Source organism: Cibotium barometz, chromosome 30 (genome assembly GCF_041138505.1).
Source record: "Cibotium barometz isolate CiBa-2024 chromosome 30, ASM4113850v1, whole genome shotgun sequence".
NCBI lineage: Eukaryota > Viridiplantae > Streptophyta > Polypodiopsida > Cyatheales > Cibotiaceae > Cibotium > Cibotium barometz.
The window spans coordinates 33,491,237-33,507,112 of record NC_141075.1 but is presented as its reverse complement, the minus strand read 5'-3'; positions in this window follow the sequence as shown (position 1 = coordinate 33,507,112).

Below are 15,876 nucleotides of genomic sequence, written 5' to 3'. Positions count from 1 at the left end.
ATTTTCAGCCATAACCAAAAACTGTTTGAAGCACAAAAACACTTCGGACTTTGCCTTCAAAGGATATACCCATGCATGCCTGGTAAAATCATCAATGAAAGTCACGAAGTAAAGGTAGTTTCCAAATGATGGAGTTTGCATGGGACCACAAACATCACTGTGAACAAGCTGCAATCTGCGTTCAGCTCTCACTGATCCATCTTTGGGAAAGGAAGCACGCTGCATTTTACCCAATATGCAGCCCTCACAAACATGCTTGACAGGTGCCTCAAGCTTAGGCAAAGAAGACACCATTTCAGATTTCTGCAGGCGCAGCAAACTTGCAAAATTCAGATGACCAAAACGTGCATGCCACAGTTTTGCATTTGAAATAGCCTGCGTATCCATAATAGCACATGCTGAATCCTCTACACATTTGCCATCCATATTGAGCTTATACAGCCCTCGACATAGTGAACCAGATGCTACTATGATGTCACCACAAGAGAGATCATGAACAGTACATCTGTCATCCACAAATTTTACAACCAAACCTGTTTTGGCAAATGCGGAGACTGACAGCAGATTCTTTTTGATCCCTGGCACATACAATGCATCAAAAAGTGTAAAGGTGTTGCCATTTGCAACATTCAGCACAATCTGTCCAACTCCTTTAACGGGATAAGAGGAGTTATTGGCACAAGTGACAGTATTCCCTGTGGGAGCAGACTCAAGGAAAGTGAATAAACTGCGCTGCGAGGTGATATGCTTAGTGGCACCACTGTCAAAGTACCATACATCTGAATCTACTGCAGACATACATGTGTCATGCAAAGATGGGTCATAACTGCACTGCGCATTGAATGCCCATTCTGTATCTAGCACAACATTAGCAGATTCATTGTTAGAAGGAGAGGCATCTGCAACAGCCATACCAGCCTCTTTCTTCTTAGCCTCTTTCGCAGCCAGCTTAGGACACGCTTTGATGACATGATCATTTCCCTTACAGTACTTGCAAAATGTCTTCTGTTTGTCACCCTTCTTCTCATCTTTGTCTTCCTTCTTTGGTTGCGCAGCATTTGCAGATTTCTGCTTACTAGAAGAAAAGCCAGCTTTACCTTTCCCGCTTCTCTGACTAGCACCGAAAGCTTGATCTGCGACACGCATACTATTCCTGTTTTGCCTTGACTGGTCTTCTTGCAGCAAAACAGAAACTAACTCCTCAAATGATAAGGCATTGGGATTGCCTTTCATCATCAAGCGAAGAGTGGAAGCAAAACCCTGATAAGAATCTGGTAGACCATTCAAAACAGTCTGCACAAGTGAACTGTCTGACAGGATTTCATCTGCAGAAATGAGCTGCTCTTTGAAATCCTTGATCTTTGTCAAAAAGCTATCCATAGAATCACCTTCGTTCATATGCTCATTCTCCAACTGTTTTCGGAGATAAGCAACACGAGCCTCATTTCTTGCCTGATACAATGTGGCAAGTACATCCCAAGCATCCTTAGAAGTCCTGCAGGAGCGAATATGTGGGATAATGGTACGTTTGACAGACAGCGCAATCAAGGCATGAGCCTGCGCATCTCTACCATCCCAACGAATCTGCTCTGCTGAAAGTGGTGGTTCTCGAACAGCTGCTACAGCACTTGTGCCTGCACCATCATCAACAGTACCTGTTTCTGATGTGTTTGCAGCATTCCCAGCCACAATAGGACGTGCATCAATACCCTGCACAATGTTCCATAACCCCTTTGCTACCAATACATGTCGCATCATATATGCCCATAATGGATAGTTGGTGCCATCCAACTTATCCTCAGCAGCCAACATGCGGAATACATCATTGTTGTCAGCCATGGCCAATGACTGTACTACTAGATGTAAATGCTGTCTGTAAGAGGTAAACCTGTATAAAATCGACCTGTGCTATGTAGCACAGCCCAAAACAGACGAATGGGCACCTGTCCTGCAGATTTTAATCTTGACAGAAAATCTGCACAGTAGGACGATTTTGCCTGCGCAGTACTTGGAATGCAAAAACGGAGGGCGAAATGACTCCAGATCAAAATTCTGAAAAAACCGAGCCCTACGGGCTCTCCCACGGCATATACTAACCTGCAGACGCTCGTGAAACCTCGTTGCAATCGGAGGAGATGAAGCGGCAGGTGCCGGTGATGCTGCCCGGGAGGAGGAAGCCTGCTCTGATACCAATTGTTGGAATTAGGGTTGCAGGAATGCACACACAACTTCAAGAAGATGAGGAAGCTTGAGCACAACACAGTAGTGTATTATGAGTGCCAAAAATGAAAGATAACAAGCCCTAGAAGATAATGGGCGTATATACAATGCACGGGGGAAAAAACCTCCTAGTGAGGGAAAAAGTGCCCCGGCGGTCCTAAGTGTGTTCACACACATCACTACTATAATATGGTAACACTCCCTTAGGTGAAATTTGCTGTGGGCATCACTTTGTCACTTTATTCTATCAACATCATCCATTTCCACATTGTCAAGAGTGTGCACGACTCGTATTAGGGAAAACTTCACACATTTGTTGGCTATGCCCCTCTTACTTTCGATGATATGGCACCACGAGCTTAATGAAACAAATTGTGGGAATTACACCCCAACACCAGAACCTTCTTGATGTGAGAGTACTAAATCGAGGACCAAATCAACGTAGATTACCTGAGGAGGTTCAAGCACAACAATGGAGGGATACATGCATAAATGACTTGCAACCACCTATCTTGCAAGCCCTTCTTTCCCCAGCCTCAACATGTCAATTTTGGATCACTATGAGCACCTATATTAAGCAATTCCAAAATTGGCATTGTCTGCTTAACCTTCCCATCGAACCAATGCCATATTTTAGCGAGGAAGCACTCCTTCCTCTACCACCTTCTCCAGAGGCCGGCTTTTGTACAGGGTTGTCCTTGCATCCTGAAGTGATTGATACAATCTTTCCATAGAACCAATGCCATATTTTAGCGAGGAAGCACTCCTTCCTCTACCACCTTCTCCAGAGGCTGGCTTTTGTACAGGGTTGTCCTTGCATCCTGAAGTGATTGATACAATCTTTCCAGCAGAAGTGGACACGGATCCACCGCTAGTGCAAGGATAAGCTCATCAACTCCACAATAAGATCAACAAGCCAGGGCACTTTTCTCCCACTGGGTTGGTTTAAGTTTTAAATTAGTTGTTACAATGTGGTGAGTGATTTCTAGATTCTTAGAGGACTTAGTAGAAGGTATTTCTATTTGAAGACGGTGTAAGACATATACCAATGAAGTATGCCAAGTTCTTATGCTCTAGAAGTATATTAGTTATCCCTAGTGGTAGCTACCTCTTAGGTATGGGCTAGGTGCTACGATAAACAAAAATTTACGAAACACGTCCTAAAAAATATATAGAAGTGACTTGAGACATAACGTGTCTACGGCTATGTGGAATGCTTGGTAGGACCTTGGGTGTTTTAGCACCTTGGGGCCGATACCTTGGTTTTCATGGGGTGAACACTGACGTCTAAAAGATTAAGAAGAAGACCTACAAGGACTCTATCGCCTTGATAGATGCTGGTAGGACTCTTGGGTACATTATGGGCCCTCGAGACCGATGCCCTCATCTTCATGGGGTACACCTTATGTCAAAAAGAAAGAAAAGGGTATGTCGCCCTTGAGATACTTAGTGGCCTTTAGATTCTCTTGGCGGAGGTCTCTTGGCCATTGCTTGGGTCTCATTGGGATGGAAATTTCCTCTTTATCAAGCTAAAAATAATAATTCTCTTTAATCTTCTGCTCTTTACAAAAAAACAAAACAAAAAAGGTCCAATCACCATGGCTTATATTTAGGAGTAGGGTTGCCACTTAGGAATAACTTAAACACTTGTAGGACATTGGGACTGTGGTCATAACCTGCGGTGTACAAGCACACGCCTTTGCATAGCACTATCTACCACTTAGTCTCCCTTTGACTAGTCTTTACTCGCTTCTTTTAGCATTCTTTAAAGCTCTAATCGGCCTTTCACTTGCATGCTCACGTGTGAGATTGTCATTGCTGGTTTTTTTTCAATAAAAGGCTTTACTTGTCTTCCATTGTTTTTTGCAGCTTTTGTTTCTACCGCGCCCGAGGACGTGCGCGATTTAGAAAGGGGGGAATGTTCCACGGGAACACTCACGGGAACATGGATTATGGAAGGAGGCCGGAAGCAATTAATGCGAGAGAGCGGGATTGTAGCCATGGGAACATAAAGACACACATAATTTTTCCATATTTTTGTGCCAAAGTGCAGTGTAAATCATTTTAGGCCAATGTGGGTTCTAAATGAGAGTTCTAAGTGTATTAAGCAAGGCTCACTTATGGGGTTGTCTGCCCATGTGTGAGAGGCCTAGGGTTCGTGACATCTCTATAAAAGAGATGTTAGCTAAAGAAAGAGGAAATTTTTGGCCATTCTCATAAGCTATTGAGTGAAGCTCTTGAGCTCTCAAGATATGGCAACTCTCTAACTCTCTCTATAATTGTACTCTAATGAGCTATTGAGTGAAGCTCTTGAGCTCTCAAGCTATGGCAACTCTCTAACTCTCTCTATTGTACTCTAATAAGCATCAAGCTCCATTAATCAATGAGTAAAGCTCCACTTCTTTCTCTTAATCTCTTTTAGCATCATTGAATTAGATTAATCTATGATTAGTTGAATGCTTCTTTCTTTCTCTTGTGTATGCATGCTTGTAGTGTGTGTGTGTGTAGTCTCCATTGGTACAAGCTCTTGCCCACTTCATTGGCAATGAGTTATTCATGGATAGACTCTCTCTATGAGCTTGTGGGTTTGTGAATGTTACATTCTAGGCTTGCTTAAGCTTGTGGGTTAGTAGATGCACGCTTATGGGTTTGCTTGCCTTAGGGAAAGCTAAGATTTAATCAATGTTTGAATGGGATTATGAGATTGCCATGCATTGCTTGTTCTCCTGATTAGTGTAGTGGGGTTAAGGGATTGAGACATTGATTGAGGTGTTTGAATGGTTGAATCGTCAAGTGGTGGTTCATGTATGTGAGGTCTCCCGCAAGGGATAAGCCTTCATGCACTAATCGGATCGAGTCCTCGGATTGACATTGTGTTTCTCAACACAAAAAATTACATCTGTTCCCAAAGACATTGTAGGACTCTCTTCCTTCTCTCTTCTGAGATCCAAATCCCCATTGGCACCTTACTCCAAGATAGCCCAAGCTTATGGAAGGATCTAAAATATTGGATGGAGAGACATCTTGGAAAAAGAATGCAGGAGTCTGTATGTAGAACTAAATAGCTCTAATAAGATAGAAGATGATGAACTCATCAAACCTCATGGGATCACTGGCACCCCCATTGTTTAATTCAACAAACTTGAAAAAAATTTCAAAGGTGATGAGCTCAATGCGGCATTACCCATAAGGTTGGATGGCCTCGAGGTCACTGCCATCCTTGAAGAAGTGCAAGAGTAAGCATTGTAACCAAACAATATTGGAAAAAATGGGAGCATCTAGCATGGATGACACAACCTTATGGGTGAAACTCACTGATGGACACACCGCTAGGCCCATTGGCCTCTTGAAGGATTTAAAGATCAAGATCCTTAGGATACATTTTTGTGACATCTTCATGGTGATTGCATCCTTGGATGACCCTTTATGAGGGAGACTCAAATGATCCATGACTAGGATACAGGGCCACATCTATGTTTAGAGAAAGGCCCAAATAGTCAAGATCAATCTGCGCACTTGGAAGGTCCATATTCCATGAGCGGCCAACCCTTTGCAGAGGACTCTATGACAAAAACCAGGTCCATTATTACAACCCACCTATGCCAAACCTGCCCACACTTGATGAGGAGAAGGAAATCAAGGAATGCGAACCCCTCCCAAAGATGAAAGAATCTGATAATTGGAGCGTATCATTGCTACCTTGGACATACTTTTGAGGCACAAAAGAAAATTATTGGCGACAGTCGATGGGCAAGAGATTACGTCTCTATACATGCTTAGCACTGTATACTTGCCTGAAGTCACCCACCAAAAGGCTGATAATGAGGAACCAAAATGGTGAAGACACTTGCATAGAACTTGAAACCCCATGGGTTCCCTAGACCAGAGTCCTACATCTTCCATAATATTGACTCAAACACACACTCGTCTATATATATAGGGGTAGTTACAGCACATGAGTACTTCAGCCAAGTTTGGCAAAAGGATCTCGACCTCCCTCCTGGTCCACACAACCACATCCAGACTAAAGGAACCTGTTGATCCCCAACCTAAACCCCAAAATCTTTGTTGCTCCACGTGCAAGGCACAAAACAACAAGTTAGCGCTTATAGAAAAAGAGGCCAAGAAATTGGTAGATGAAGAGAGCGCTAAAACATAGGAGACTAAAAAAGTCCCCAAGGACTTCAGAACTTTTAAGAGGGCTGATCGTTTATTTGAAATATTACTCGTTCCCAAAGGACTCACAACAGAGAGCCAAGGACCTCGTATGATGGTCCAACCAAGGTGAAAGAAGTTAATTTGGCAGGAACGTGTGAATACTGAAGGCCTACCTACATAGGGTATGGCCTCTCGACCAAAGAAGAGAAGGATTTAATCACTCTCCTCAATGAACTCCACATTGTCTTCATTTGGAAGTACACAGACATCATGGGTTTACCTCCAAAAGTCATAACATACCATCCCTATGGTAGATGGAGCGAGATCGGTCAAGCAGAGAGATTACCCCATGAATCCAAAATACTCCAAGAAGGTCTTGGGAAAAATAGGTCAACTCATAGACTCGGGATTCATCTATCAAATAGAGCACACATAATGGGTCTCACCCATAGTGATAGTTCCTAAGAAGAATGGAGAATTGGGAGTGTGCATGGACCTCAAAAAGGTCAATGCCGCCACTATACAAAATCACTATACTTTGCCCTTCACAAAACGCCTGATAAAGAGAGTCGCAGAAGGAAGCCTAACTAGAGCTTCTTGGATGAATTCTCTGGATATAACCAAGTGTTAATCGATCCAAAATATTAATAAAAAACAACCTTTACAACCAAATGGGAAAATTATGCATACCATGTCATGCCCTTTGGGCTAACCAATGCCCCCAGCATCTAATGTGCACAACCTATATAAGGAGTATCTCCCTCCAAAAATTCCTTGAAGTATTCATGGATTACCTTTGTGTCATTTCCACATGAAAGCACACCTCAAATGTTTACGGAAGGTTCTAGAGAGATGTAAACTAATTCTGGGTTCAACATGGAGTCATCCTAGGACATATTGTCTCAAGACAAGGGGACAGATGACACCAAAGTGCGTCTCATCCTTGAGCTACCACCACCAACCAACTTTAAAGGAGTCTAGTGCTTCATGGAACACGTTGGATACTACAGGCACTTCATTTCATGAACATCGATATAGCTCACCCCATTTATGGACTTCTAATCCTCTTTGAGTGGATAGAGGAATGCCAACATGCATATAAAACCCTAAAGAAAGCCTTGGCAAGTGCTTCCATTTTGAGGTCCCCCCCAACTAGGACATCATATTTCATGTCCACATTGATGCCTCTCTCTTTGAAATTGGGTGTGTGCTGGCTCAACATGGTGATCACAAGATGGATTTCCCTATTAGCTTTGCCAATCACGCCAACTCAATGAGGCAGAATGAAACTCTACCACTACTGAGAGGGAATGGTTAGCAATGGTGTACATGGTCAAAAAGTTTTTCCATTATCTTCTAGAAACCAAATTTATCTTCTTTGTAGACCATCAAGCCCTTCTTTATCTAGTAAACAAACCCTACACAACCAGAAGGATTGCTAGATGGTTGGTAATCTTGCTTGAGTTTGACTTCAATGTTATAGTAGTGAGAAAGGGCTCACAGTATGTCTTGTGGTGGCAGACCATACTTCACGCATACCCAATGGCTAGCCGCCATTGGGAGGAGTCGACGATGACATACGAGATGTCGCCTTGTTCCAATTGTGCCTAATTCTAGAATGTGGAGAGGAGGTTGGACACTTTCTCTCCAATGGCCTACTCATCGACCCACTCCTCACCAAAGACTATGCAAGGCACCTCATTGAAAAGGCGGCCCTCTATTCAATTGATAGGCAAACTCTACAAGTAGAGGAAGGACAGAATTATAAGAAATTGTGTCGTCTGAGAAGACGAGTATGTCTTCCTCACTCTACGTGTGTTGGGGGAGCAATTTAGAGCAGATATCACTGCTCTCGCAAAGTCCTCACAACAAGGCTATTGTGGCCCACCTTGATGGCAAACACCGTCAAATATGTCAAACGGTGTGACAAATGCCAACACGAGCGGCAATTCCATGCTTTACAGACAACATGCCTCTGAACCCTATTGTATCCCTACAACCATTTGAAAAATGGGGCATTCATTTCCTATGACCCATTGTCTAGCGGCTCGATACACTCAAGCTCAATATATCATCGCACCCATGGACTATTGCACGAAATGGGTCGAGGAAAGGGATACCCACCGCAAAGATAATGCAAGATCCACTACAAATTCCTATATGAATCAATGATCACTCGTTTTGGATGCCCTCTTGAGATCGTTGAGTGACAATTGCACACTTCATTAAATACAATTCCTCTTACAAGAACTCATGATCTTCCCCTTACTATCCCCAAGACAATGGCCAAGCAAAGAGCACAAATAAAGTAATTTGTGCCATTCTAACCAAAATAGTTGAGGCCAGCCCCACCATCGCAACAATTGGGAACAAAAGTTGCCTGCTACACTCTAGGCATATCGAATATCCTACAGAACTACCGCCAATTCAACACCTTTCAGTTTAACCTATGGTACTGAATAGCGGTCGTGCCTATGGAGTTCTTGGTGCCATTTTGCGCATTCCAGTGATGGAAAAACTCACATGCAATGTTCTTGGCTATTGCATGTTTGAGCTAGAAAAGCTTAATGAAGCATGCCTCCTCATTGTATATAGCATGATTATCAAAAAACTGAGGCATAAACAATGGTTTGATGACCCACTTAAGGACAAAAAAATGAACAAGGGTAGCATGTTCCTTCTCTTTAGGAGAAAAAAACACAAAAAGAAACTTAAACTAAGATGCTTAAGACCTTTCCTAGTCATTGATATTACCCCACAAGGCGGAGTGCGCATAGAAATGCTCGATGGTGTCGAGATAGTGGGTTATCTCAATGGTAGCAAATGGAAACTCTAATATGGCCCACTCACCAAAACCACACTCAGGGAAAATCGTGATAAAAAACAACAAAAAAAATAGCATAAAGAGCTAAAATAAACAGCCCAACGAGAGGCAAAGGAGCGCCAAGCAAAATTTAGGGAGAAAAACAGCATGGTAAACATGGCCCAAGTAGTAGACCTCAAGTAGGAGAGGTGAAACCAACTCGGTTGTGGTTAGGAGTGACCACCCCAACAAACTTCACCTAAAAATTGTCTCTTGTTAATATATGAGCTAATCACAACTTAATGTCCTATGACACATGGCTCTCCCTTGGGAGGCTCCCATTAAAAGACACCTCAACAGTGGCCTCATAGTTTGTTCAATGTTTGGGCACCATCACAACCTTATTCCACATTGGTAATAATCCCTTGTAAGGGAAGTTTTACATCATGCTTTTGCAGGAATTGTGCATGAGGAAATTCTTCTCAGACAAGGATGGATGGGATACAACTGCTGCAACATGGATTGACACAAGTACTGTTACCCTCCAACTGGCATCCACTCAAGCAATCGTAATAATGAAAAAAGAAGAGCCCTTGCCCCCGATCACTTATCCCAAGCTAATAACCCCCCTCCTCCCCTCACCACTATTACTCCTCCCTTCGACCAATACAGATTGGAGCCGCATAAAAAGAGGCCTCTTTCCACTATGCCTACCTAGTTGCCTCATATACCCTCACCACTACCCAACTCTATAGAAGCCCAACCCTGCATCACAAATGCCACAAATGTTGCTGACCCCCCTAACCTCACTCACTAGACTAACACTTCTAACAAGTCTAACCCACATACACAGGGTCAGCAATCTTGCTGGTGGATACCTAAGAAGATTCTCACGGCTCAAGGATATTATGAAGGTACCAAACTCTTTGGATTCCCCACCGTTGATCCACTTCCCAAACTCACACACTAGCAAAACCAGCTCCTCATCCATCTCGACGGCAACCCTTTTATTAGCCATAGGCCCACTAGGTATAGGACACTCGTCGTCGGCCCAAAATCTCCCCAAGGCCGACCCATCCTCAACCACAACCTCGGCCTTTTCGAGCGAACGACTTACCAATGGATCCCTAAGCGCTTGCCTTAAGCTCAAAACTTCTATCAAGGCAATCAAAAAATTTGGGTTTCCCATCAACCAAGTTACACTATTCCTACTCTCATCTCCCAGGCACCAACATTTAAATAGAATCCCAAAGTGGCCTCCACCACTAATACTGCAGAGGACAAAGGAAAACAAAAACTTCAAGAAGAATCCTTGCCCCTCCAATAGAGGCCTACGGTCCCTACTTGTGATATACCCTCGACTTCGGCTACTCCTCCACTTCTACTGCACAAGACAAAGGAAAACAAAAACTTCACAAAGAACCCTTGCCCCTCCAACAAAGGCCTACGGTCCCTACTTGTGATATACCTTCGCCTTTGGCTCCTCCTCCACCACTCAATATCCAGCTTCTTCAAAGTACTCCCACTCAATCCTTGGCTTCTCTAGCCTTAGCTGCTTCACTTATCAAAGCCTCAAAACTTCTAAGGGGAATACCAACCTCGCCCTAACCAAATTGGAGCGGCCTTTTCACTGTGGCAAATTGGGCATGGAGTCAGTGAAAAACCCACATTGGGATGTTGACTACATAGCCCATGGATACAAAACTTGTTTATAAGGTGCCCATAAAACAAATCTAAATGAATACACGACTAGTGAAACCATGATCGTACCCTTCTCAACAGCTCCAACCACGGTGGTACCAACCTATTGACATAGTCGTCTCCCAACCTGATGACACGATCATACCCTTCTTACCAACTGTAGCCACGGCCATACAAGCCTCAAGCCACAACTATTCCAACTTGAAGCCACAATCGTTCCCTTCTTACCAATCTCAAGACATGCCCATATCCTAATGAAGATACGCCCGTATCTTTCGGTTTTCCACGGTCATGTCCTTTTGTTGAGATTACAAGCTTGATGACAAGTGGAGTTAGGCATGATATGTGCTGGCATGGTAGAGAATAGCATGTGTGTGACAATAAATGGACGCATCCAGTTGGCCACAGTGTTTGGACATTAGATAGCGTTATTTTGTGTGTGAACACATAGCATATGTAGTATGTGGTTGTGTAGTCTTCTTCTATTATGCATTGTGTGAGAGTGGATATGGCTTCCCTCTATGGTTAGGGTTACATCAATCTATTAGGGTTTTCTCTCATGTGTGTGTGCTATCTCATTATCTACTAGGATTGTTTGTACATAGTTGAGCTCAAATGCTATGTGGGTGATATTGTATGAATAATACAAGATAATTGAACAGTTTTGGACAGTGGAGGACTGGTTTAGATGCATTTATCACATTTTGTGAGTGGCACCAAGTTGTTTTGAACCATATGCAAACAAAGGTTTTGAGTCCTAGAAGTTATCACCAAATTTTTTTTGGGATGTGTGGATAGCATTGGTGCCAAAGTATATGTATGTATGTGTGTGTCTGAGTGTCAAAGAAGATGCAATTGAAGCAAAAAATACATGGTGTTACTCGCAACAATAGAAGTATAAATGATTATGTGTAGCAGGAGATCAAAGAATATGCTAATGCATTAGCATCTATTGGTGCCTCCATGGATGATGATGATTTGGTAGCCATAAGATTGAATGGCTTGGATAAGGAGTACAAGGCATTTGAAACCTATATCACGGGTTAGAGGTGGAGACTCTCCAGATTTTGATGAGGTGATTTTTTGCTTATTGTGGAAGAGATAAAACTTGGTTTAGGTGCCTCAACTAGCACCAATGAAAATGCAAGGAATCAAGCATTTTATACTTATTAAGGTGTTAGAGAGACAAGGGGAGATTCAGTCTGAGAAGATGTATAGGTGGACATGGTTGGCAGGATAGATCACCACAATCTCAACTAAATTTTTAGCCATCATTCAGTGCTAGAGGTGTTCGTGGTTGTGCACAGACCTAAGGCTTGTATTATGATGAGACATTTAGTCTAGTGGGGAAGATGGGAACTGTTTGGTCAATTATTGTCAGGGCTGTAGCAAGTTGTTGGAAAAAGCATTAAATGGATGTCAAGAATGCATTTCTAAATGGTGATTTGCAAGAGGACGTCTTTATAGAGTAGCAAGTTGTTGGAAAAAGCATTAAATGGATGTCAAGAATGCATTTCTAAATGGTGATTTGCAAGAGGACATCTTTATAGAGTAGCCAAAAGGTTATGTATGTCACCCAAGGTACCCCACTCATGTATGCATGTTGAGGAAAGCACTTTATGGGCTAAACAAGAACCTCATGCTTAGATTGACAAGATAAGATGATATCTTATCTCTATTGGCTTTCACGTTTCTATGTCAAATTATTCACTAGAATGATCATGGGATTGTTGTGGTTGTCATGTATTTGGATGACTTGATTCTGATAGGTGATCATGCTACAGATATTATGCATGTCAAGAAAGCATTGAGTGGGCATTTTGATATAAAAGACTTGGGCGAATTGAATTTCTTAGCATTGAAGTGGTCAAAGATCATGAAGGAATATGGGGGATTTTTTTGGCGCGAGTAATTACGGCGAGCAGTCTTGCAAAACTGGCGAGCGGTTGAAATCATAACACATGGGGACCTCTTGTTCCCTACTCTCTTTCACTCTCTCTCTGTCACACACACAATTCACATGTAGACTCTATTTGCAAGATATTAATAAAATTCGCTTCCATACAGAAGACATTAAATACAAATTCCATGAAAAATACCAATAAGTGTGCTTGGTTGAAAACATAGGACATTTCTCGCTATCTTCACTCTCTATCTATCACTCTCTCTCTCTCTCTCTCTCTCTCTCTCTCTCTCTCTTGATATTGATGCATTTACAAGCCAACACATTTCACACATTTGCAAGATATTTCACATGTAACACATAGGACATTTTCCTCTCTCTTTCACTCTCTCTCTCTCTCTCTCTCTCTCTCTCTCTCTCGATATTGACACATTTCAAACTTTTGCAAGATATTGATAAATATCACTTCCATACATGAGACGTGAATAAAAAATCCATGCAAAACAACAATAAATGTTTTTGGAAACCAATGACATGGTCATCTCTATGACTCATATTCCATGTGAGGCACCAGCACTACTTGAAGTTGTATGATCATGCTGGTTTATGTTGGGTCGTGGAGGCCCCCCCCAATGCGCATACTGATATGGGTTGGTTATGTTAGGCTGTGGTATACCATAAGGGTATGGCATCATTTCTACTCCTGGTGGTGGTGGATAGTAAGAAAGTTGTCGGGATGTAAAAGCACCACCACGTGGTACATATGAAGCATGCCCTTGAAAACATTGGGGTTCTCCACACCAAGGTTCCTACAATAAAATTGCATGCTTGCTTGAATAAGTTTCTTGGATTCTTTACCTTGAAACCACGTGGAACCCAGGTCTATGGGCACATCTTGCAAAGGACCCAACTTCTGATTATAGCATAGCCAATCATTTTCTATTCTTATACAATGTTGACGAAGCTCCTTGCATGTCTTAGTCATGACACTAGTCCCTGGCAAAGCAATCGAGTACTAATTCCCCTTCCATTGTGAAAGTACCAAGGAGCCACCTTTCAAAGTGAAAATAACTTAAGATCAATGTCTTACATTGTATATCGAATCATTACACCATTAAAAAAACAAGTAGTGTTTATTCTATACCACCATGGGCACAAACCATGAGACCTCTTTTACGGCAAGTTCTTCTATCCAAATTTCTAGATATATGCCATTTTCCTCAACCTCACTCAACACCCACTCATCTGTGGGATGACGAAGCTCGGGGAAAGAAACTATGTGCCTCATCAAAACCCACCACTTGGTAATAAATAGGATAATAACAAAGTTGTGTTATCAACATAGTGTACAAGCAAATTGGAATGAAATATTCTATTCTAAGCATACGTGTATATGGCGCGTCTTGCTGTACATATATGAGATGTGACTGAGCCGATGCTATGACCAAAGACCACATTGCTTTTTGCCATGATACAAATGCAATGTCAAAATGTTTTGCTTTGTAATCGCTCAAATAATCTTTTAGGGACATTATTCCCTTTTATTATCCTTCCGCATGAACACCCTGCAAGATTTTCTTCTCTTTCTCTATTTTGCACTTCATATCAAGTGATGTGGTTATTAATTGATGCCAATACACATACTTGTTGAAGAACGTCCGGAATGCAAGTTCTCCACATGGTGCCCATGCAAACTTTGTAGCATTCTCTTCTTTAGAAATGGTTTGAACCAACTTGCTCTTTCTAAAAAAACAGAGTAGCCATGCATTACGCTCTAAAACTTTACTAAAACCAACTTGCACTTTTTACACAATAGACGAAACTTACTCATTTGGAGGCAAGCTGGAGTGGGCAATGAGTTACAACTTCTTGATTGTGAGTTGTTGCTGCTTCTCATGCCAATCTTCCTACTTAAATACCACATCAAAGAAATCCTTTCCATTTACAAGATTTGCAATGGCTGCGAATGTGTACCCCTTTTTTTGTGAAAATCATATGTGTTCCCTTTAAGTAATTCTAGTACACCTCCTCCTCAGCTTCCGTGTGTTCCCCTTCCTTATGCAATCCTCTCATTTTTGTTTGAATCATCTTCTTGAAGTCATACTGTTCTTACAAATCAAGATGGAAAACTTTAAGAAAATCAAAGCTAAAGAACTAATGTCTTTGAATTAAATGTTAGAGGCATGCCCAGATATTACCTAAAAAATAAATTGGGACAATAGTGCCATTGGGACACTGTACCAACTTGGTTGGCCCACTTTTTTATTATTGCAAGCAACTATTGTGGTTGCCCACTTCCATTCATCATCTGTTAGCTTCTGTAGAAGAGCAGCAGAGTATTCCCGTTTGCTAGACCAAAACGTTGCATCAAAAAAACATCATGGCCTACTGTGTGTGTGGTACATGCACACGAGTTACCCTGATGAAAAAAATAACAATTAATAGCTTCAGAGAGACTTACATGCAAGACATTGAACATCTGTATTACAGGAGGAAAATTTGTATACCTATTGTCAATGAGGTTTGCAAGGTTTATTAATAACTCTGCCTCTTCTTTCTTTCTGAAGAAAATGATGCCACACCGAACTTGAGGATACATATCCTTCAAATGTAACCATTCTATGTATCCAAGACAGTGAAGAAAATTAGATTGGAGCTTTCAAGAAAGATAGAAAACATTTCAAAGAAAGAAGTGTGAATTTAAATTACTTGTTTTAATGGTATGAAGATATGATACAAGTCTATGGTTTCCGTCCCAAACAACTAAATTTTTATTGGTAAGGTGAGCCCACTTCTATGTTTCTTTGAGATTCTCATCAAACATATTCAATTGTTGCCACCAAAACCCATTTCTCAATCTCGGGTCTTTAGGGTCATATTTTGTGGGGTCTTCTCTAAGAAAAGACTCAGAAACAATGAACTCTCCCATTGATGGCACATAATCATGCCTATTGAAGCTCTCTTCAAGTTCGAACAGATGGTCATCTGTAGTTCAAATGGCTAGATTCACACAAAGCATGTTCAATGGTACAGATTGTAGTCTCACATCATCAACAAAATGTGAAGACAACTAGTCCTGTAACATCTCAGT